Consider the following 23,474-nt stretch of genomic DNA (forward strand, 5'->3'; position numbering starts at 1 on the left):
CTACTGGTGTTTACTAATGTCAGCTTTGCGTATGTGGACATCCTGGGGGAATGCAATCTCTATGCCATGTACACTGCCAAACCCACCTAACACCACACCTCACACATTGTCTGGGATGCAGGTACAAGGGTGAGCTTGGAGGCAGTCCATTCTACACCCATGACTGGACTAGACAGTCAGGAGGTGTAGGTTAACATATGCATCTCATCACCACAACCAACACATACCCTTACCAGAACACGGTAAGGACACACACACATGACACCAGATATCACACACATCCACAGAGGCCTCTAAGTATCTGGCCAAGCAAGAGGCCTCCCAAGTTGGAATAGACAGACAACAGAATACAAAGACTGTATGACATAGTTTGCATAATTGTGTCACACCTCAGAACACGTGGCCAGAAACATGGCCAACAGTACTCATTTGTGAATGCAAACTCTAGCACTAAGTTACACACCAAGCTATATGAGGGCATACATACTGTCAACTGCCTGTTTGCCATAATTAGCCAAATACCCATACACTCAGATCACCTTTAAAACTATACACATGTCTCTGGCATATTCTATGTTGTTGTGCAGGACCTGTGATGCAGTAGCCTGGACTGCATGGAAACACATGTAGGAACTGTCAGGTCTTGTAGCCCATACAGATATGTCCCATGTCCTGGGTAGCATACTGCCATTGGCCAGAATGATGCAGCAGTGCAGGGTCAAGGATTGTATTCCACAATCATGTAATGTACTGGTGTAATTCAAAGAGTATCCAGCATTTCTCTGCCTGGGATAACATGGTTGACAGACTATGATGCTTTGCCAGACAGAGCCTGCACCTGTCACACCTGAGAATCTGGATACTGGCAATGGCCCATGCTTCCCCTATTGTGCCCTCATCATGCCAGATTCAAGTGAAAGTCCACTGGGTCTTGCTACTCAATGATACAAATCAGGTACTCAATATGGACTCACTCACGGCAATCTGAAACATGGAGAACATATCCGTGCAGTGACTGAGATATGGTTCAACACTTTGGAAAGCAACCCTGCATGACCATGTTATAACACATACCTCACCTCTTGGCCATCATCCTTTATTGGAACACATGTGCCACAGGTGTGCCCAACTTCCTGAGGGATATGTACATCCCCATGCTAGTTGCACTTGCACAATGTAAGATGCATTATGCTAAGCAACTACCTTTGTGCCAAAGTGTAATCCAAATTGCACCTTGTGACAGATCATCCACCATGCCTCAGAATTCCCAACTGACAGATGTGTTGTAATGGGGAATACCAGTTTTGAGACAGGAAACCATAATCATGGCCACTCAGCTATCCCATTATGAACTGGGAAGACTCATCATGTACCAACACATGTGTTCAATGCATGTTGGATTTCATCAACACCAATGACCTGGATTACCACAGTCACACCAAAAGGGCTAACAGTATTCCACACATGGTCAGTCGTTAAAGCCAATGTTATGCTCCTTAAGAGTGAAGTGGTGAATGTCATGGCACCCATGCAGATGTACAATGCATGTGTAAATGCTGGGTCCTACACAAATGCACTTTAAGCACTCACATATGTGCAGTGAACATGCCATTGAAACAGAAACAGGATTCAGCCAAACACAAACATGAAGGCAAACCAGTGGTACCCTGCCTTAAACCGTACCACAGAAGGTAGTAACTGCTGCAAGAGTCAACACACATGGAAGTTGATCCATGGTCAGCCTCAGTAAGATTCAGATACATCATATAATGCCACACAAATGTACTGTGTAACTAATCATCCACATATTATGAGGCCAAACACAGAGGATTCCGCAGCTGTGTCATGAAACATAATGGCAACAACAAGACCTGCTGTGCTTCACAGCACTATGGCATGAGAAGTACTGCACCTACGGAAATAGCACCTGTTCATCCAGATAGGGTCTTGGATAACATAAACACACTGCCCCCCTCAACAGGTACACATTCATATATCCATGTACACTACAGAGCCCCTGTAATAACAACTATGCAAGTACAAGCTGCACTCTCTAATGCCATACATATAGGCTGCATGGGACCTGTCCACATCTCAGGATGTATCCTACACGAATGTCAAAACAATTTGCTCTCCACATAAACATCATGTACAATCATAGCTTCATGTCAGGCTGTGTACACACTGAATGGTGCACGGCAACAGTCATCTGTTATTGCTGTCAATATCCGAGGGACCCTGGTATGTACAGCTGACCTGGTTACAAACAGTGGTATCATTGCATTGCATAACACATGATGCAACTGTGTCAGTACATGGGTACTCTGCACAGTTGTTGTAGGGCTAGGTACAGTCCACCAGTCAAAGGTTACTTAGTGTTGTACCATTATATGTCAAACCACATGTATGGATGTGCGTTGGTGGTCTGAGGACATGGTGGTGTCTGAGGATTACATCCTAGAATGCAGCTTTTGACACTGTGATCTGCACCTGGCTCATCTGTGATAACTTATGTTGGAGTACTGGTCTGTACATGTGAGTAGCCATTATGAATGTGGGGACACTACCACCTGGAGTGGTCCGTACCAGTGTTATGGCCTACATGTCTGGTTCTACTACAGAGCCTTCAGCCAGGTGTTCCTCACTGCACAAATGTCAGTATTCCCCATTGTAGGTTCTACAGTGAGCAGCTGTGATTACGATAGCAACACATCTAGCACTGGTTAGCATAAGCATACAATGCAATTGCCTTCTATGTGTCAGGGTGTTATCCTGTGTTTAGGACATTTGCCTTGGAATGGCACTATATGGGCAAATGTGACCTAGGTATTAACACCACTCCCTTGAATCATGGATGCATGTGATCTGTGACAAAGGCTCATCTTCTGTCAGTCATGTCATCCCAGAATGACAGACACTGGATAACCTCGTAATTACAGCAGGACATTGGCTCATTGTGTTGCTCAAGCAGTTGCCATTCCTAGCATGACATCACTGCAGGTGGTAGTATTGTGCTTGGTATAGACTGATACATCTAAGGTGACGGACAGCAGCAGATGTTGTGTAGATGACCAGTGTCAGATATATGTAGTGCAGTGTTCCTGCTAACAATGACAACTACTAACACCGGAGTCCATTACAAATGTTCTGTATGTCTAACTGTATGAGCATGGCCACTGTGGCCTTCCGTATTTAGAATCAGAGTGCATCCCAAACAGCTCTGTGCTACTAAGTGTATGAGCATGCCCAGTATAACCTTGTGTAGTTGGACTCATAGTACATTCCAAACAACCCTGTGCTACTAAGTGTGTGAGCATGCCCACTGACACCTTGTGTAAGTTATGTGCTTCTATGTGTATGAGCATGGCCATTGTAACCCTGTATAGTGATAGTAGTCATCCATTCCACAGATGGGCATACTCCTGTTCAGGATGGACTCCTACTTTAAACACAAGGGTTCACAGCTATGTACATCTTAACTGTCAGCATCCCTGTTGATGTCCGAAATCCTAGAAGGTTATGATGACTGCCTTGGAATGTGTAATCTCTGTGGCGCAACTCATAACTGCGTAGTACTGTAATAGTGATCTGTAGATAGGCAGGTGTTCTGATCCCAGCACTGGCGTGTGTTTGTGTGTTTGTGTGTGTGTGTGTGTGTGTGTGTGTGTGTGTGTGTGTGTGTGTGTGTGTGTGTGTGTGTGTCCGTCTGCCTAAGGACAGAACAATGCTTTTTAGAGTACTCACACTCTGTACAATTCCTATACCTAACTTTGGCATGACTGATGATGTCACCCACCTAGGAATACACCTCTGAGATAGCTGTGACTCAGTAATCTCGGTAGCACATTCTGTACCTGCGTAATGCTGTAGTGTGATAAAGTAGTTAGGTCAGTATTTTAATCCCAGATATGCCAAGTGTGTGTGTGTGTGTGTGTGTGTGTGTGTGTGTGTGTGTATGTCCATCTGCCTGAGGACAGAACAATTCTTTTTAGAGTACTCACACTCCGTACAATGCCTATGCTCAACTTTGGCAAGGCTGATGATGTCACCCACCTAGGAATACACCTCTGGGATTGCTGTGACCCAGTAATCTCGGTAACGCGTTCTGTAACTGTGAAATGCTGTAGTGTGATAAAGTAGTAAGGTCGGTGTTTTAATCCCAGACATGCCAAGTGTATGTGTGTGTGTGTGTGTGTGTGTGTGTGTGTGTGTGTGTGTGTGTGTGTGTGTGTGTGTGTGTGTGTGTGTGTCCGTCTACCTGAGGACAGAACAATTCTTTTTAGAGTACTCACACTCCGTACAATTCTTATGCTCAACTTTGGCAAGGCTGATGCTGTCACCCACCTAGGAATACACCTCTGGGATTGCTGTGACCCAGTAATCTCGGTAGTGCGTTCTGTAACTGTGAAATGCTGTAGTGTGATAAAGTAGTGAGGTCGGTGTTTTAATCCCAGACATGCCAAGTGTGTGTGTGTGTGTGTGTGTGTGTGTGTGTGTGTGTGTGTGTCCGTCTACCTGAGGACAGAACAATTATTTTTAGAGTACTCACACTCTGTACAATTCCTATGCTCAACTTTGGCAAGGCTGATGCTGTCACCCACCTAGGAATACACCTCTGGGATTGCTGTGACCCAGTAATCTCGGTAGCGCATTCTGTAACTGCGCAATTCTGTAGTGTGATAAAGTAGTCAGGTAGGTGTTCTATTCCAAGGCATAGCAGGTGTGTGTGTTTTTCAGTCATATCCTATGTGTTGGTGGCTGTGAATGTCTAGCCACTGGATGTGTTGAGGAGTGTGTTTTGTAGTTTCCCTATATAGTGGCCATATATGTCACAATAAGCCGAGAGACTGGATTGGCAAGATATATCCATACATTTGGCAATAGGCCTGGTGAGTAAAGTCAACACCCCTAATATTAACCAGAATACAGTCTGAGCCCATGTGTCAGACAGAAACACCAGTACATAATACAGGAGCTGCTGGTGTTTTCCTTTTCATTCTTTTCTAATGCTTTGGTGTCATGAGGTTTGTTCTTGAAATATATAATCTATATCTATGCATGTGTGTGTGTATATATATATATATATATATATATATATATATATATATATATATATATATATATATATATATATAGACATTCACACACATACATCTTCATAATGGAATACATGTCCTATACTGTTGAATGACTGTGCTGGATGATATGTTCTTGATAACATCCAATGTCTGTATATCTGCCACAGCTTAGTGGTAAAGCACATCGGCTGTGGTGTGCAGGGTCCTGGTTTCAAGTCTTGCAGAGGCAGGTTATTTTGTTGCTGGGCAGAACAAGGGCCACTGGATACGGAGTAAGTAAGGCACTTTTAAGCAGTTGTGAGCGGGTGTGTGTGGGTTTGCACGACGGTAAGCAGTGGTTAGTTTAGGGGAGGCTCAGTATGGGACATACCAAACGAAAAAAACGCCAGCACCAGTAATGAGCTGAGAGAACTGTAAGAACTTTATTAAGCTGAAATAATAGACCAGTTTCAGCACATGGCTTTCATCAGTAGAATAACACATAGTAGAAGAGAAGCCCAACATTAAATACCTCTACCCATGAGGTAGTATGACATCATTTCCTGTCTAGAAAAATATGAATAATAAATGTATACATTCAAAAAGCATGTGTATGAAATAAGTTTATCAAAAAACAAAAAGTCTGGCGCAAACGTATATTATGATACAGAAAATATTTATAGTTTGTCATTGAGTCCAGGGGAAAACAAGCCCCCAAGTTTCACTATCCATTTCCTTTCTTTGTTATTGAGAATTCCATGCCATCCAGTTTTAAAGGCCTAATTGCCTATAATGTTGTCTATAATGGTAAATGAAAATTTAGCAGTTGGATGATTCAATGTATGTCTATATAGGGCATTAGTAACCCTAGCATTCCTGATATCACCCAGATGTTCAGATATTCTAATTCTGAACTGTCTAGATGTCTGACCAATGTAGAAAGCTTGACAGGTGCATGTTGCAAGATAGACAATCCAATCTGTACTGCAGTTACCAAAGCAATGGATATTGTATAAATGTCCAGTGTTCTTACTAGTGAATGTTTTGGTTTTAAATATGTAACTGCAAAAACTACAGTGACCACAGGGATAGGATCCAACTAGTTTTTGACCGGTAAGGGTCCTCTGAGGTGGAGTATCATCCCTTGATGTTATTTTCTTATAATGAGAGAAATGAGATCCCAGTGTCTTACCTTTTCTGTATGAAAATGGACACCTATCCCCCAAGTGGTCCTCTAATAAGGTATGTGACTTCAATATATTCCAATGTTTATCTACAATGTCCAAAAGATGCATAGTGTTTCTACCATATGTAGTGACAAATCTCAAGGTCTCCTGATTAGTCTGCCTGTGGTGTTGTCTATATTCCAATAATGTTTTTTATTTTAAGGAGGATTGCTACTGGCAGATACAGGGTACAGCTATGGGTGCTTCATTTGCACCTATTTATGCTGACCTTTACATGGGGTATGTTGAGGAACATATAATTTATGATGAGCTGCACAATATATACATACCTGAAACTGACATCTGGAGAAGGTACTTGGATGACTGTTGGCTGATCTGGAAAGGGGGAAGTGACTATTTACAGGAATTTGTTGAACACCTTAATGGTAATATATGGGGTGCGGAGTTTATGGTTGATTACCATCATAATGAAATACACTTCTTAGACATTTTTTTACAGCGCCAACCAGATAACACCCTTAAAACTTCTGTATATCATAAATTTCCAGAATATAATACCTTGCTACATGCCAACAGTCTACATCCCAAGCACACTATTAATAATATCCCCAAATCCCAGTGTTTGTGGGTTAAAAGGATTTGTTCCTCTGAACAAGACTTGAGACAACATCATGAAGTTCTTGCCAATAGGTTTCTCACAAGGGGATACTCTAGACATACTGTCTGTTCGGCCATGCAATAGAGTAAAAATCAGACCAGGGATACATTATTGGAATATAGACAACACCACAGGCAGACTAATCAGGAGACCTTGAGATTTGTCACTACATATGGTAGAAACACTATGCATCTTTTGGACATTGTAGATAAACATTGGAATATATTGAAGTCACATACCTTATTAGAGGACCACTTGGGGGATAGGTGTTCATTTTCATACAGAAAAGGTAAGACACTGGGATCTAATTTCTCTCATTATAAGAAAATAACATCAAGGGATGATACTCCACATCAGAAGACCCTTATGGGTCAAAAACTAGTTGGATCCTATCCCTGTGGTCACTGTAGTTTTTGCAGTTACATATTTAAATCCAAAACATTCACTAGCAAGAACACTGGACATTTATACAATATCCATTGCTTTGGTAACTGCAGTACAGATTGGATTGTCTATCTTGCAACATGCACCTGTCAAGCTTTCTACATTGGTCAGACATCTAGGCAGTTCAGAATTAGAATATCTGTACATCTGGGTGATATCAGGAATGCTAGGGTTACCAATGCCCTATATAGACATACATTGAATCATCCAACTGCTAAATTTTCATTTACCATTATAGACAACATTATAGGCAATCGGGCCTTTAAAACTGGATGGCATGGAATTCTTAATAACAAAGAAAGGAAATGGATAGTGAAACTTGGGGGTTGTTTTCCCCTGGACTCAATGACAAACTATAAATATTTTCTGTATCATAATATATGTTTGTGCCAGACTTATTGTTTTTTGATAAACTTATTTCATACACATGCTTTTTGAATGTATACATTTATTATTCATATTTTTCTAGACAGAAAATTATGTCATACTACCTCATGGGTAGAGGTATTTAATGTTGGGCTTCTCTTCTACTATGTGTTATTCTACTGATGAAAGCCATGTGCTGAAACCGGTCTAGTATTTCAGCTTAATAAAGTTCTTACAGTTCTCTCAGCTCATTACTGGTGCTGGAGTTTTTTCGTTTGGTCTGACTAGCTTGGTTGCCTTGCAAAGTACTTGCTAGCTTTTTCTTTGACTCAGTATGGGACATGTAACTATGCATTAGCAGACACTCCTATGCAAATGAGGTGAAGGATAGTGAATCCCAGTTTTCCCCAGGGTGTGAGGCAGGTCCTAAGAGTGTAAGAGTATAGATAGCCGAGTGCAAGACTTGGATATAGGTGACACCATGGGGGTGTGTCAGGCATACTCTAAGTGGATTTGAGCCCTGTGGCTTGGGATTGCTCCTAGCTTAGCATGGCTAAGCTAGGGGTTTGTCTAAACCTGCTTAGGGCAATCGGAAGGGAAAACAGCAATAGGACAGTAATCAAGGAGAACTAGCTGAGCTGACAGGTGAAATGTATCAGGATCAGCCAATTACAGAGGCAGCAGACCAGCCCAGTCCAGAACACTACTATAAACTAAGCAAACACCTTCTCCTCTCATTTTTCCACACTCTACACCACCTGTGTATACAAGCAGGGAAATTCTAACAAACAAACCTACAAAATGAGAAGGGCTACAGCAGGCAACATAGAACAACATGTGCAAGAGGCTGAGGGTGCTGAGGATGTGAATACTGCCGAACAACCCACAGTGAGGAGACAGAGAAGAGTGTACAGACTCAGGGTCACCTACCAGGGGCTACATGAGCTGGAGATAGTGGAGCACTATAGGGTGGACAGAGACCTCCTACAGCAAATTGTTGAGCTGTGCTGGCCACACCTGACACATCAAACTTGCCGAGGGGAATCCATCCCAGTGGATACCAAGGTATGTGTAGGCCTAGGTATACTAGCCACAGGTACCTCCCAAAGCACAACTGGGGATATCATGGGGATCTCACAGGCATCAGCATCCAGAATATTCCACCAGTTCCTGGATGCCATATCAGCACATGCCAGTGAGCACGTTTATTTCCTCAACACACGTGAGGTGTTGACCAGCAATATGTGTCTCTTCCACCAAATAGCAAAATACCCTGGGGTAGTGGGTGCTATAGACTGCATGCACTTATGCATTAAAGCACCACCTGGTGAGCAGGGTAGGGCCTACATCAACCACAGGGGCATCCCCTCCATCAACTGCCAGGTCATATGTGATGCCCAGGGCATTATAATGAATGTGTGTGCTGGCTGCCCTGGAAGCTATGATGATTGAGAAATATGGCATCTGATGCAGCTGTGCCACAGATTTGCCAATATGGACATCCCCTACAGTCACCTTGTGGGGGATGCTGGGTACCCACTAGAGCCGTGGCTGATGACACCCATCAGAAATGCACACACACCTGAACAACAACGGCATAATGAGGCACATGCACAGGCCAGGCGTATAATAGAGCGTGTGTTTGGGATGATCAGGACATGGTTTCGGTGTCTGGACACATCCAGTGGAGCCTTGCAGTATTCACTAGCTACATGCACCCAAATTGTTATGGTATATGCTATGCTACACAATATGAGCCTGTGGAAACAGCTGTAGCAGGAACAGCATGGGGCAGGGCCACACAGCCCCCCACCAATGCCAAGGCCTGTACAGGCACAGAGTGACTTGGAGGGGGAATAACCTGAGCCTGACACAATAGGCAGAAGGAGGCGTGCCCAGTATGACCTGGCCTTGGCAAAGAGGCAACACATAGCATATGCACTGACACAGTAGGGACCCAGGGAATGACACCCTATCTGACTCGCAGAGACAGTAAAAGGGATGCCAAACATGACACTACCTGTGCTCAACCATGTATAGGGTGTGTACTATGTGCATCCGACATAAGCAACCCTCCAGCACCATCCTCAAGTCTGGCACACCCTCAAGGTGCAATCAACCTACCAATTGCCAAATGGAGTAGAATGTGTTGTTACCTGTAGCTATGGTATGGATGTGAGCATGCAAGGGAACTGGGTGGCCGAATGTTAAGGCAGCAGACAGTAGACACCCATAGTTGCACCATGACATCTGTAACACATACTGGAGTCACCATAGTAGCCAGTACTACACAGTGTGACAAAACCCATTACAGGTAATGGGCTGAATGACATGTGTGTCCATAAGACCCACACAAGTCTCAGCCAGCAGGACAGGTTAGATGGGCACAAACAAATGCTGTACTATGGCCTCTGAATGTGCCCTATGAGTAACCTCTCCCCAGACCCGCACAGACAGACTACAGCAGGCCAGGCAGTTGGATGTAAGTTGTGAAGGCTAGGAAGTCAGAAACTATTATGTTGGTAATTAAAGCTAAGATGTGTAGTACACTGGTATGCCTCCAGCCAGCATAATAGGTAAGACTACTCACTGAAATGGAGTACCTGACATACCAGTACAGTCCTAGCAAATGTGTACAAGTGTCACGTGTGCTGCCCCCATCCAACATACAATTATAGCAACATTCAGGTGTGCCCCCCCCCGCTCCTGTATAGGAATGTAGATACAGTCAGGTGCCCCCCCCACTAAGCAGACATGTAGCAACAGTCAGTGACAAATGACCGATGGTTACCCTGCAGACACAGCATGCTACCTGTTGGTGCACAACACAAAGGTCAGCACCACAGTACAAACTACCTGGACTTGATCCACACATGTAGTACAGATGGCCATACTGGGCATGCTCACGCACTTAATATCTGAAGGCCATGTCTGCAAACACCAGTGGTCCAGACATATCTGGCAGTCACAGTTCTTAGTGCAGACACATGTCAGTATGCACCACTCCTGCCTTGCACACACAGTGGATAGGAATATAGGCATATATGTAAGGGCAACACACTATAATAAGCCAAAAGTAGACAGACATAGATGCGTGGAAGAGGGTGACCGTGACAAGGAGCCATCCTGGCCTGTCCTACCCAGCACACAGCCAAAGGGCCCCAAGCACATGAGGTGCAGATGTCATTCACTGCAGATACTAGCCACCAGTATCTGTCAGCATGACAGACTATGTGGTGCACGTGCCAGCTGTGCAACATGACTGTACAATGAGGTGGTCATCTAATGGCTGTATACACGTACCTGTGACATATGACCCCGTGTGTGCCCGCATGTGGCATGCCAACCCCTACATGAATGGGTTATGGCCCATGCACGCACTGCCCTCCCCATAGCAGTATTATGACAAGCCTGCTGAGATCATCCAATGTGGAATACACCTTTGGGATAGCTGTAGCTCAGTAATCTCCATGGCACGTCCCATAACTGCATACTGCTGTAGTGATAAACTAGGTAGGTAGTAGTTCTAACCCCAGACTTGCCAATTGTGTGTGTGATTGTGCGCGTGTCTGTCTGTCTCAGACTGTGTAGAGAGAGACATGCTTTTTCGGCTACTTACAGTCCGTAAATCCTGTGATCTGCCTGTAAAATTCATATACTCGACTTTGGCAAGGCTGCTGATGTCACTCACCTAGAAATACACCTCTGGGAAAGTCATAGCCCAGTAGTCTCTGTAGTTCATTCTGTAGTCCTGCTGATATCACCCACCTAGAAATACACCTCTCGGACTGCTGTGGGGAGGGTGGCCTAATGGTTAAGGTGTTTGCCTTCCAAACACAAGGTGCAGGGTTTGAGTCTCACAAGGGATAATTGGCTAGACTTAAAATGGCTCACAAGGGCAGTTAGCTTAGTACTAATCTATGAAGCTATGAACTGCGTATTGCTGTAGTATGATAAAGTAGTTATGTCAGTGTTCTAATCCCAGACATGCCAAGTATGTGTGTGTGTGTTTGTGTCCATCTGCCTGAGGACAGACCAATGCTTTTAGAGAACTCACACTCTGTACAATTCATACACTCAGCTTTGGCAGTCCTGCTGATGTCACCCACCTAGAAATACACCTCTCGGACTGCTGTAACCCAGAAATCTCAGTAGCGCGTTCTATAACTGCGTAATGTTGTAGTGTGTTAAAGTAATTAGGTAGGTGTTCTATTCCAAGGCATAGCAGGTGTGTGTGTTTTTCAGTCATATCCTGTGTGATGGTGGCTGTGAGTGTCTAGCCACTGGATGTATTGGGGAGCGTGGTTTGTAGTTTTCCTATATAGTGGCCATATATGTCACAATCAGCCAAGTGAGTGGGTTGGAGAGACATATCCATACATTTGGCAATAGGCCTAGTGAATAACGTCAGCAACCCTATTATAACCCTGACTACAGTCTGAACCCATGTGTCGGACAGACACACACTTGCCTTGGGATTAACACCAGTACATGATACAGGAGCTGCAGGTGTTTTCCTTTTCATTCTTTTCTAATGCTTTGGTATCACGAGGTTTGTTCTTGGGATATATAATCTATATCTATGTATATATATATATATATATATATATATATATATATATATATATATATATATATATAAAAATCTATATCTGTGTATATATATATATATATATATATATATATATATATATATATATATATAAAATCTGTATCTGTGTGTGTATATATATATAATCTGTATATATATATATGTATATATATATATATATATATATATATATATATATATATATATATATATATATATATATATATATATATATATATATAAATCTATATCTGTATATATATATATATATATATATATATATGGACATTAACACACATACATCTATGTAATTGAATACATGTCCTATACTGTTGAATGGCTACATTTCTGTTATCGGGGCAACACTATTAATGCAATCATTCAGGTGTAATGCAGCTCATTAACATGCCTGTTGAGCACATGTCGGTATAAAATGCTTGTGTTGATAATTAAATGTTTGACCAAGTAACTAGTCTGATTTTACACACGTCTGCCTGATAGACGTGTTAAGGTACTGCATTACAGCGGAACGATCGCTTTAAATTGATGCCCCGGTAAGTCACACAGACAGGAAATCAGTAATAAGGAAATACTTGCAAATATGACATTCCTTTCTTCTGTTAATTAGGCATGACATGGTGATATGTACACTGCATGAAATGCCTAACATGAAGTAACTGCCTGTGCTTACAGTTTACAAAGACGTAGTCATGCTGACCATTTGTAATCAGACAGTTTTCAGTCCTCTCTGAGGCATGTGAAATGATGATTAAAAGGCTGTGAAATTGCTATGTATATGTTTGCCATGAAGGGCTTACACACGTTGTTAAGATTAGGCTTCAACTTGGATTAATTATGTAAAAGTCTTGTACAATAGCAACAGATGTATACATCGTGAACACAGTTATTTCCGGGCTCAGTGATGCCTTCCTAAATCCATGCCTGACACTCTTAAAAAACAAACAATCACTGTTTACTGATTGTAATCGCATCCTCGCAGCTTAAAGAAGCCGAGTAAGTATAATTAGAGATGTTGAGGACGAGTATTTGACAATGAAAACATTTTCTACAATGCCTGTTTTTCCTATAATGGATAGACTGCTGTAATAGTAGGCCTTTGTCTTTGTTTTTGCACTATTCTGCTTTCGGGCAAACACTTTCAATGTGGGTGCTGAGCTCTGACTCCAACCTCAAGCCATGTTGTTTGGATGTTAATGTTAACAGTTGTGTGTAAATCAGTTAAATGGATAAAATGTAAAAACAAAATGAAAACAACTGTAACTTCTACATTTTACACACACATGTTAAGACTAACACAAATACAATGTTTGACACTGGATTCGGAAGTCAGCAACCGCATTAACAGTGTTGCCCCGTTAACGGAAAAGTACCCCCACACAAACGCACTTAAACATGCTTACTGGTGCTTATATATGTTTACTACTGCATATTTGTGCTTACACCTGCTTAATAGTAACTTATTCATTATGTCACTAACACTGAGATTGAATGGCATTAATTAAACATTTCATGCAGTACTCCAGTTCACATGTACATGTTCTTATGTAGGTTGTACATCAATACGATGTATAAATATGTTTATATACACATTCCACATGGAAAATTATATGTGCTAGTGTGGGACTCAGACCGTGAATGCCTGTTCGTTAGATGAATGCTCTGACCAATACACTATTGCTGTGCTGCTTCAGTTGCATATATACCCATATACCCATGTCTCCTAGTTCCCCAAACACCCGCCCCAACACTTCACTAACACTGTAGTCATCCATTCTCCAGTTGGATTCGCGGTGTATCCACACCAGTACACACTGGAAGCTCACTACCCCTGTAGACCCATCCCATCGGTTGACTCACTACACCTATCCTCAGGAATCCCTAATGTTTAGTCCACAAACATTGGTGACATGAGTGACCAATAGGACACTATTCGCAATTTTTGCATTATCCCACATGGGACACACTTGTCTTTATGTCAAAATTAGACTCTTACTTCCTTACATACTTACACCCGTTAACATGACACTATAATGAATTAAGTAGTCTGATTATATGGTAATGTACTTGTTACACATGAGAACTAATTATGTATGTGTTCGGCGTGATTCTTTTACAAATAGACCTGTTTAGTATTTGGCGTTGCTGTTGGGATAATTACCTGTGTGAGACAGTCCTCAGTTCCAAACTGACTGTGATCTCTGTGTGCTCTTAAGGGAAATTGTACTTTACTGTGTGTGTATTTATTATCCTTTCCCTATATGGATGCCCCTCACTGGTGTTAGTGATGAGGATTGAGGCTCCTTGATTGCTGGGTCAGGGCATGGGCATCACACAAGTACAAGTTCTTTTCACATGTTCTTGATACATAAGCTCTATGACGTGTACTATAACTGTGTAATGCTATAGTGTGATGTACTATTTAGGTAGGAGTTCTAATCCCAGAAATAGCAACTGTGAAACTCTATATAGCAGTCCTAGTAGCCCATAACCAAAGTGATATGTATGCCAATAACCCAATAAATCTGTGATAATTTGCTGCGCTGTTATATGTATACTACATGTCTTAAAAATCTTTTAATGTGATGTATATGTGTTCTAAGGAGCTACTACAGAGCTAGCAATATAGTTATTGCTGTTTGCCCACTACTGAACAGTGGTGATACTTCAATATTATCTGGTCTTTCCAAAGATCTGATTGTTCAGGCTGCCACCTCCAAATGTTGTCATGCCAGTAGCTGACCTGCTACCTGGTCTGTTGTTCTCCAGTCCTTATCATATAGTCGATTGCTTGGTCCTCCAAGGCATATATTTTTGTTTTAGTGGATGGTGCTGTCCACAAAACAGCCTATCTTTTGAACCTCTTAAAATAAAAGTCCATTAAGAATAGCTCTGTATGTTCATAGGTTTAGTTGCCAAGCTTTTGAACTCCTGACCTTCAAGAAACTAGATTGCAACAGCCCCGTATTGATATCTTCTCATTTGTACATACATCAACATTATTTCTGAATTAGTTTAATAAATGACATCTGAATACAAGAAAAATGTTTTCATTAATGTTGGAAGACATACAGTATGTATCTGTTACTTTTCTTTGTATTGTTATTTATTTTTAATATTAAGATCCTCAATCTAGTGTTAACTCCCATTGATGCATTTAAGGCATAGACCTTCAAATGTAATCAAATAATACACTGTATTGTAAATCAGATGGAGGTCACCTTTTACTAGATTGAAGAAAACAAGAAAAAAGATAGATCCTGAAGCTCTTCTGAAAACTTCTTTTTCAAGGCAAGAAATGTCTTCTACTCTTTCCAAATGGGGGCAACATAGTTCAATCAGCTTGACAAAGCAATAGCTTGTCTTATCAACAGTTTTTTACATACAGTATGGGTACACTACCTCCAAATTATCACTCCTAAAACCTCTGAGTCCTTCTCTCAATACTATAGCTGAACAAATTCACACTTATTAGCAGTTGCACTGATTAGGCATGACATAGCTCTGTGCTGGCATGTTAGATGGTAATCGCATGGAGCAACCAAAATAAACATTCTTAAATGTAACATAGGTGCTATAAACTGAACAAGCAGAGCATCTTCAGCTGAAACCTGTTCACATTTGAGCAGCTTAATTATGATACTAAATGCTATAAATTCACTACTTTGATCAAGTTACAGTGTGCAGTATGTAATCTATCTCTGAAGTATTCCACAGAGCAAGATGTGGAAGTACAGTCAAAGGAAGTCAAGCAAGTAGCACTATGGACATAGAGTTAGGTATAGTCTGGCCAGTACTATGGCCTTCAAGATTTAAACAACATGGCACTGGACTAGGACCATATCATACATGTACATGAATGCTGTAGATTATTTATGGCTGTCAGTAGCCATCTCCTCCTTACCGTGTGCATCATGTACCACAATTTCTCCTTCACATCACTCTACAGCATCCAGGCACAATGCAAATGTGAGGTATTCTATGCTGAAGCATCTCATTACCCATGCACAACAGGCCAGCACTAAACAGGATCAATCTTTTGACTAACAGGATAGTGAATAGTGGAGGCAGATTCTAGTGATTAGATAAATGTCCCCAAATCATAAACAAACACACAAAAGCTGGCCTTCTGATATCTTTGTGGCATATGCACATCATTGCCTTTATTGTAGTTGCTGTAGTATGTCTTAGAGTTCTCTGCTAATAAAGTCAGTCATACAGACTGCTTTTAGATAATGTTTTAGCTCTCTTCTGTGTAGGATATATGAAGAATATTTACATGCGTGCATATAATCATCATCCTACATGGCTAAACAGAGGGCAGCAGAATTTATTGTCCAAGTGATTCCTGTCTGTCTACCTGTTACCCTGAGCACTGACTGTGCATGTTCAGGTTTTCCAAAGAAGTTCAGAAGAAGAAGCAGAACCATATTTGGAAGTATTTGTTGCATTCTACTTATCATTCATAGGCACTGGTATTAAAGCTTGTATCCTTCAGCATGCATTTATATTCTTCACAGTTAAATAATGTTGATCTATGGAATGCTATTCATCTTGATTTTGTTGTCACTATATTATAGTTATGCAAGCATTTTCTGGCATCCTCCATATTTTTTTAATTTTGCCTTGCCACTGCGTCATGATCTTCCTTTTTGTTTGTGAATCGTAAGTAACATGCATTTGCTTGCCACCCTGTATGATTTGAATACAGTGCTCTCTACTTGGACAGCTTTTGTGCAGTGTGTTTTACTGCATCTCAGACCATCTTTTGCCATTGGTGCAAATCCACAGATCTGGCATAACATCTTCTACATTGTATACATCTTGGGGCAGATTTCAAAAGAATTGCTCTCAGCGTAAGTCTCCCTGATTCCAAAAGACTCGCTCTCAGTGTAAGTGACTTACTTCAATGTAATGCCTATCTGTAAATAGGCTTGGTATGGGGGCCATATTCCAAAAAACCTGCTCTCAGTGTAAGTGGTCATTTACACTGACAGTGAGTCTTTTGGAATCAGTCTCCTTGTCCTTGATGTTCATTTTAGGTCTCAAAATTATAGAAATGAACTGATGTTATGTTTTTGCCCCAGCTCAATGATGTTCGTCTCCCTTTTAATCACTAATGTATACACACACACACACACACACACACACACACACACACACACACACACACACACACACACACACACACACACACACACACACACACACACACACACACACACACACACACACACACACACACACACACACACTTGGGTACACAGAGAACTCCTGCAGCTTAATTACGCAGTCTCTTTGACTTCTATAAATGTAAAAACTAATGGGCATATCATCTGCTAGAGTAGTAATGCATCATTGCTCTGTTTGTGCATGTGTGTGTGTGTGTGTGTGTGCGTGTGTGTGTGTGTGTGTGTGTGTGTGTGTGTGTGTGTGTGTGTGTGTGTGTGTGTGTGGGGAGTGTGTGCAACTGCCAGTGTGTATAAGGGGTAAGTGCATGATTGAGAGGGCATGGATGTTAAATTAGAGGACAGCACAGCACCTAAACTTAGTACAAAGACAGCAAATAATAACAGAGACATAATAAAAAGGATATGTAGGTATGATCAAATGCATCTTTAGTGTCATCTTATACCATCTTAAAAATAACAATCATGTTAATTAGTGACAAAGGATGGCTTTAGCAGAATGCCATGAACTATGTTTCTGCTAGTTGTTTTGTTTTCTTGCCAGGTGGTCGTGAACACCAATTTCCTGTGACCCTTGATGTAGACTAGTGATGACAGTCTCAAATTCCTTGGAGCTTGGTTCCCACATTAACAGCTGTGAAAATATGAAGAGAAGCTCTGTGGATCAAGAGATGCAGTCTGCATGTTTTAGCCAAACATGGCTCACTGTACCATAACAGAATTTTGATTAACCAGCGGGGCAGTCTGGATATTTTAGCTGAATGTGGCTCACTGTACCGTAACAGAATTTTGATTAACAAGTGGGCTGTTTATGTTGTCCTCTTTATGACCTGATACATGAAGTATGTGGCAATTTAATTGGCACTTAGAAATTAACGATCAGACAGACGTTAATAAAGTCAAATAAGCAATTTACGAGCAATATAACATGCAGTGCATTTATTGTATTTTAATAGCCATGACATTTGACATTTCTGATTTCCTTTGCAACATCCATTTGTCATGGCTTAACATTTGGAAGCAGACGTAATTGAAATATGGGAGGTGTTCATTATTATACAATGAAGGTGGTAAATTGCTTTCACTCCTGACATCTGTGTGATTGAAAAAAGCTTCTTATAGGAGTATAATATTGTATCACCTACTGGGAGAACCCCATAAACCATTACAAACTTGATCATAATGAGAAATTATTTTAGATTTTATGATTTTTTTTAAGTTTGGCATGATTAGTACTTCCTGCTATGATAGCCTTGCAAGCAACTTTGAAAACAGAAAATGATGAACAGATCTAAGAATCTTCTTTAGATATTGTACACTATTAAATAATGTTGTTACATGGCACACACACACACACACACACACACACACACACACACACACACACACACACACACACACACACACACACACACACACCATGTAGAAAACACCATGTAGAAAAAAATAAGCTTACAAGCAATGAGAGCACCGTCAGCATTATTTTTAAAAAGGACAAGAACTGCAGCAAAATGAAATAAACTGGATAGATAATAGCCCCAATACATTTATTTAAAAATATGAAATGAATAGTATAACATAAATAACTCTATGGTGAGTGCTATATTTACTCATGATGCTATAGCTTACCTTTCTGGAAAAAAAACATGTAATTGCAAATAAGTACATCAGTCTTCACAGAGTCCTCCCAGTCTGGAGATTCAGAAATTATGCATCTATGTGCTCAAGCACATCACGTAATTATGTATGTGTGCGTTAAGGCAAGTATGCATGCCTCACAAACACAGACACACACACACTCACACACACACACACACACACACACACACACACACACACACACACACACACACACACACACACACACACATATGTAGTTGTGCATACTAAAGGATCAGAAATATTTTCACTGAATGAGGTTAATCTTCTGCACCTCTCAGTGGAGAAAGCGCAAGAGTAGTTTCCAGGTTTAAATACGTGAGGTATTTTTTTCTGATATTTTGATATGCGTTGTTATGCACTCTCTGTAGTACCATCTATCTGGAACTGCAAAACAATGTACTTGTGGACTTGTAACATTATTATTTATTTGCTAATAAAACAAAATTTAGAATTATATGTAAAACTGCTCATTGAGAGGCTGTTTTATGATGAGTAACATTCCTATGTGTGCTGTGTTACATACAGTTGTATAGTTTTAATAGAAATGAGTCAGCTGTGGTGATTAGCATGGCACCATGGGAGACAGATGTTCTAGGAGAATCATTTGATTATAGACCTCATAGAGGTTATACCACATGTCACTGTACTTTTCTGTTACATATTAAGCCTCCTAACATGACATGGCAATAAAATAGGCTCTCTGTCCTTTGACTGAGTCTGTAAATGATTCCACATGGATCAGTCCTCTACCCTGTTCAACAAATGCATAAATAACTAAAAATAAATAAAACTGAGAGAAAATATCCATATGAACTGAAAAAAACTGTCTGCAGAAAGGAAGAAATGTCATTAATTTCAACTGCAGAAGTACAATTCTCGGTAGGAATGTAGACCAATTGCAGCCACCGTGATTTCTTTCTTTTCAAGGAAATTTATCAGAAAACAAGAAGCTTTGGGATCATAACTTCAATTAATTGCTCACTGCAAGTCGATTTGCTGAAGAAACTGAAAAGGCAAACATTTTAAAGGGGAATAAACTATAAATGTATTTCACTTTTTGTTTATAAGAAGAGAATATGAAGAATAACAACACCTAGAGCTTAATGACTGCAATCCCAGAAAGAACTGGATGCTTAATTAGCACTTGTTTCTTACAACAGGGCAACGTTATGAAGAGTCTCCAGAAGGTTATGTTACCGAGATGAGGCATGAAGCCAAAACTGTGAGTTTAGTAAGGGTCACAAGTCTCTAATAAGAAATAAAATAATCTACAGTATAATAAATGCTGGAACAAGGAGCAAACATTTATGAGAAACATACCTGATGTTCTCAAAATCTGTGGATGCATGCAGCACAACTGAAACTGGTATTGTACAGTTGAAAATATTAATTGATGAAATTAGTGCATATGTCAAATCATAAGGCTAATGTGAGAAATAAAAAACAGGAAATGTGGTTGTCAGAAAAATATGTATTAATGTGTGTATGCTTAGTGCTAATTAGAAGCTAAATAAGTTAACACATTTTTCATTCTATTTTATATGCACTGTTGTATATATAAATTGAGTTTCATATGAGACTGAAAAGATGCTTTTTGAAACTGCAGTGTGCTTTCTGAAACTTGCAAGATGCCCTCTGACCTAGTAATTGCTAGCACAGCAATATTCATGTTTATGCCTTTTGGAAATGTACTTGAGAAGCAGGTGCTTACCTGCTAGGTCAGGAGAGAATGAATGAACAATGCTATATCCTGTAAATGTAATGATTTTAAACAATCAGCTCTGTTCGAAGTATGAGAACATGTGCAGCTGCAGAAGCTTAGAGATAGTGTAGACAAAGGATTGTTAGAGAAATGAACTGCTTGCTTTGTGCTTGAATAAACCATAGTACCTTGAATGGTAACATTGCATGTATCTAACCGGTGGTAGCCAAGGCCACGTTGTTTTCCTTAGGAAGTTTCTCACAAAAAATTGATAAATCAGCAGAATCTTATGAAAGCAATTATTAGTAAATGATGATGACAAGACTTGTGATTTGTTACGTCAGCTTAGAAGGCAATGTCTTATTAGAAAATGTATAAAAATGAAAGTATTCCCTATTTCTAGTTAGACAAACTCTGTATTAGCATGTTTTTGTCTCCTTGCTGCAAGATTAAAGTGCCTTAACCTGAACCTACCGTGTTTTGATAATTTTTAAAGTATATTTTTCCTTTGACAGTTTGGTCCTTCTGGACCGGAAAGTGCATCTCACTCTAGGCCTAGGTCAGAAATGGGCCCAGTGGCATGTACCCATACGGAGAAGCAGCCACATCGGCTCTTCTGTTTTGAAAGTCCTCCGACTGAATTGTCGTTCGAAAGAGGCCAGCCACTGTTTCTGATCTGGGATTGGAGGACGAGTCAACGTTCCGGTGGATCAACTCACGGAGGGTCAGATAAAGAGGAATTTACCTTTTTTCTGTTTTAGATCAGGGACTAGTTACAGTATTGTTTTGTCAGGGAGATTTGCATGCGCAGATCAGGGACAGAAAGATTACTGTCTTGTCATAGATCAGGGAAACAGAATAGATAGACAGTTATTCTAGATAAACTGTGAAAAGGTGTAAAATCGTGGTACCACGTGATAAGAAGGGTTACGTAACAATTTTTAGCTTAGCTAAGGCAACATGGGAAATCAGTGCACAAAAAGTTCCCGAGACCCGCCCCTAACCGAAGACGCAAAATATATGCAGTTACTGCGTGCCGATAATGTTAAGTATTATACAAAATGGGTTGATAAATACAAATTTGATGGTAATTTAGATAAATCTTCACTTATTAAACTTGTCAGACAACTTAAAACAGATGCGAAAGGTCAGCTAAAAAAGCAACGGCAGTTAGGAGTCCCTCAGGCACACAGGTGGCTTGAGGAAGCAAATCGCAGGGAACAAAAGATTAAAAATTCAAGAGCAATGTTCTTAGACAAAGAAGATAATAACTTGGTAATAGCAACAGCCCCTCCTCCACCCCCTCCGCATCCCTTACCGGAATATGAAGTGAGTGGACAAGCTGATCCACCTCTGCTATACCCAGCTGTTCCTGCAAAATCAAAACCGTTTGTCAGGGATCCTATCGAGACCAGGTCTTGAGCACGCAACTTAAGAGGGGATATTGAATTATATGAAACAAATAGAAATTCATGAGCTATGAGTGAGGAAGAGATATGTCCACTCATAGAAGTACCAAATCCACAGGCAGGACAGGCAGGACAGGATCCAACTCTTCTAGTATATAGACCGTGGACACCGGAAGATATCCGGAAAGCCACAGAGGGAATTCCCCATCCGAAAGTTAATTTTAGAAAATTCTTAGAAGACTTACAGGGCATGAAGTTAAGTTACCATTTGAATGGAGAAGAAGTAGAAAAAGTAGTTAGACAAATTGTAGGTCCAGATTGGCACATGATCAGTGGCAACTGGAATCCCCGTGACGCAGAGCTTAGACCACTCCCACATAGTAATGCAGAACTGGACAACAGAGTGAAAGGTCTAACGGACCGAATCTCTGAGAAATGGAAGCCTAGGGCTGATTGGACTTGCATTAATCAGTGCATACAACAAGAAGGTGAAACTGTTGATAGATATTATGCTAGATTATTAGAATGTTTTAATAACCATTGTGGAATGCAGGTACCTGAAGATCAAACACATGATTCCCCATATGAGCAACAGCTAAAGAATGCATTCTTAAAAGGCAGTATTTCTCCCATTAGCAGCTTTATTACAAAGCACATGGTAGATCATCGTACAAGTATATTACAGTCATTACTTGAATACGCAAGACATGCCGAAAGGCATTTTAATAGCAAAAAGAAAAAAGAAAGCTCAAGTATTTGCAGTAGAAGATGGGTCAGAAGTCTTTGTAGTACAAACCGGGAAGAAGGGTAAGAAAAATGCCCAGGGACACAAGCAATCTGATAAACGATCAGAAGATTTTGAAGAAAGGAAGAAAAGGGGTGAATGTTTTAAATGCGGAAAAAAGGGACATTTGGCAAGGGATTGCAGGCTAAATAAGAAGGTAACTACGGAAGATAAGGAGGGTGAGGAATGACTATATGATAGTCAGGAATCACTGGATAAGAATAAACAGGAAAAGACAAATGCAAATGTAATAGCAAGGGTAGAGGATGTGACAGAAGGGATAGAGGATGTACATGAATTCATAGATGATGAAGAAAATGAAATTTTAGACTTAGCATTATTGAGCTTAGAGCTCTACTTAGCAGACACAAAACCGGAAGTCACGCTTCTGGTAGAGGGGAGGGAAG

Source organism: Protopterus annectens, chromosome 3.part1 (assembly GCF_019279795.1).
Source record: "Protopterus annectens isolate FY-2018-M chromosome 3.part1, PAN1.0, whole genome shotgun sequence".
Taxonomy (NCBI): domain Eukaryota; kingdom Metazoa; phylum Chordata; order Ceratodontiformes; family Protopteridae; genus Protopterus; species Protopterus annectens.